The sequence below is a fragment of the Palaemon carinicauda genome, chromosome 17 (assembly GCF_036898095.1).
Source record: "Palaemon carinicauda isolate YSFRI2023 chromosome 17, ASM3689809v2, whole genome shotgun sequence".
In the NCBI taxonomy this organism is placed as follows: domain Eukaryota; kingdom Metazoa; phylum Arthropoda; class Malacostraca; order Decapoda; family Palaemonidae; genus Palaemon; species Palaemon carinicauda.
The window spans coordinates 33,094,533-33,097,690 of record NC_090741.1 but is presented as its reverse complement, the minus strand read 5'-3'; the positions used below and the strand labels follow the sequence as shown (position 1 = coordinate 33,097,690).

The 3,158-nt window shown below is 36.2% G+C and overlaps 1 pseudogene; it reads left to right on the top strand.

Annotated features, from left to right (window-relative positions):
* LOC137656654 (uncharacterized) overlaps positions 1–2,904 on the top strand; it is a 6,826-nt pseudogene extending 3,922 nt beyond the window's left edge.
* The last annotated feature ends 254 nt before the right edge of the window (positions 2,905–3,158 follow it).

Here is a 3,158-nt window from a genome sequence, read left to right as displayed (position 1 = left end):
CTAAACTATTTATTTCCCCTTGAAGACACCACTGAGGACCATCTTTATATGCAGCAATAGCTTTCTAAGTTCCCCAGAAGTCCCATTGTGTTTCTTTTCGTTGACTTTTGAAATGACTTTTGTTTCAAAAGCTACGAAGAAAAGGATCTAATCCTCATCGCCAATAAATCTTCCCCCGAGGTAAAGGGATTCTGGTTCAACTCTTATCCTTATCGCATAAAATGTGTTGAGTTCTTAAACCACTTCTTAAGACAATTTCATACCTCGTCTCTCCAATGTAAACACATTCTTATAGCTCGTCTTTTCAATTTAAAGACATTTGATATTTATAATGACCTCCGCCAACGAAGTCAAAAGGAGGTTATATTTTTGCCCCTGTTTGTGTGTTTGCATGTGTGTGTGTTTGTTTGTGATCAGTTTCCTGGCCACAATTTTAATCGTAGAGTAATGAAAATTGCAAGGATTAATTGTTATATAATAAGCTGAAAATACATTTTGTAAGGTGAAGGTCAAAGGTCAAGGTCACAGCCAACCAAAATGTTCAATTCACATAATCAGCCATAAGTTTGGACGTCGTTCTTACAGACTGCAGCCTTGGTTCTTATTTGAGTGTATGAAAGTCCAAACCAATTAATGCATGTTAAGGTCGAAGGTCAAGGTCGAGCAAAAGGTCAAGAAATAAGCTGCTGCGGCGGAGGTCTGCACTTTAATGAGTGTCCCTCTAGTACTTTCTGTGTTCGTCATAACAGATAAGAAAAGTAATGATAAGTGTTCATAGAAGGAACGGTCTCTTAACTGGTAATTGATTAGCAGTTTTATAACGTGATTTACTGAAAGATTAAAATGAATAAGTACTCCTGAGTTATAATATATTTTGAATATTTTTGTTTTATCAATAATTCTTATCACCATCAAATATTCAGAAGAATGTATAAAAAGAATTGTAGGTCATTAATCATGATCTTATATAATTAAGCTATGGTTAGATTTTATTATTATTATTATTATTATTATTATTATTATTATTATTATTATTATTACTTTCTAAGCTATAACCCTAGTTGGAAAAGAAAGATGCTATAAGCCCAAGGGTTCCAACAGGAAAATAACACAGTGCAGAAAGGAAACAATGAAATAGATAAACTTTAAGAGAAGTAATGAACAATCAAAATATAATTTTTTAAGAACAGCAACATCATTAAATTAGATCTTTTATATATAAACTATTAAAACTTTAAAAAACCAGAGGAAGCGAAACAAGATAGAATAGAATGAAAAATAAGTTTTTTAATACAGAATTTGATTCAGCCCCAACTTGGGAATATGAAACTTGATCGGTACTTTTTTCTATATTGGTTTTTAAATAATTAAACAGCTACTGATATATGAGATAATGTGGAAGATTATAAAAGTCTCCTTTAGTGGAGTTCAGTCAAAATGTATTTTAGGTAACTGATCTCTTAAGCCCGTTATATTAGACTCCAATGCAAAATGATAAAATATTTTTACTGTGTCTTTAGTCCTCTGAGGTAGAGTTCTTTATAAGGTGTCTCTGATATCCTGTGATAGTACTAACTCTTCAATTCCAGCCTCTAGCCTGCATTCATGTCCCAGCAATGAGCCCCAATCTTATAATGATCATTCCCGTCTTATCATCTGTATCAATACTAGATTGTTTTGTTTATTGGGTAGTGCAACTTTGTCAGCTGTTACTCCAAAAAACATTAAAAATGTTAAGCTATCTACGGTATCTTGTGATTCTACAGAATTGTTTCTAATCACCAGATAGTGCAGGTGGGGCTGACCTCTGGAAGATCACTCGACAGGGTTATCATCCGTTCAGCTATGAGAGTCGAGGTGAGAGTTGATATCTGCGTGAATTTATCGGCAGTCTGAGCGATCCGGTCCACCCCTTGAAGGATTGCTCGAATATGAATGTTATCATTCACAACTCCTCAGTTGAAAAACTTCCCTTGAATACTCGTGGGATATCAGTGACGTCATCGTACATCAGTCATCTAACGCTGCCCCGTCTGAGAGGATATATAGTGTCCAATTTTTCAGTGTTTGGGATCGTCAATATAAGCGAAGCAGTCACCAATCAAACTTTGTACTTGAAGGACTCTGTTATCCAAAATCTAAGTCAATTAGAAATGAATTCGGAAACAAATGTTTATCTTGTTAATACAACAGTTCTTCATTGTCGTCCAAACGCCTTATCATTTGGAGATGGATCTTCACTTCTCATGATTCCAAGTGAAGGGGTTAACGTGAGTGGACCAGTTGATTTGAAACCAGGTTCTCTTGTGAATATTTACGGGCCTGCGCATAAAATCAGCTTTGTGGTATCTGGTATAAGTCAATCAGAAAATCTAAATGCAGGCACCAAAAATACTCTAACTGAGAGACCTTTGTCAATTAATGAAACCTTATTTGGAGACAGCACTTACATTTTTATCCTCTGCATTCTCCTTCTGCTCCCAGGAAATTTATATCTTAGCTTATGTTTTATGAAATCAAGGACTGTGTCCTCTATCTTTTCTAATCATCTGTTAGTGAATGAGAAGACTAGTAAATGAAACAAATATCATCACTTTTATGTCTATTTTTCTGATTATTGTACACTGTACACCCAGTCTCAGAGAACATCATTTTGTAGGTAGTAGGTTGGCCAGGGCACCAGCCACCCGTTGAGATACTACCGCTAGAGAGTTATGGGGTCTTTTGACTGGCCAGACAGTACTACATTGGATCCTCCTCTCTGGTTACGGTTCATTTTCCCTTTGCCTACATACACACTGAATAGTCTGGCATATTCTTTACATATTCTCCTCTATCCTCATACACCTGACAACACAGATTACCAAACAATTCTTCATCACCCAAGGGGTTACTGCACTGTAATTGTTCAGTGCCACTTTCCTCTTGGTAAGGGTAGAAGAGACTCTTTAGCTATGGTAAGCAGCTCTTCTAGGAGAAGGACACTCCAAAATCAAACCACTGTTCTCTAGTCTTGGGTAGTGCCATAGCCTCTGTACCATGGCCTTTCACTGTCTTGGGTTAGAGTTCTCTTGCTTGAGGGTACACTCGAGCACACTCTCCTATCTTATTTCTCTTCCTCTTGTTTTGTTAAAGTTTTTATAGTTTATATAGGAGAT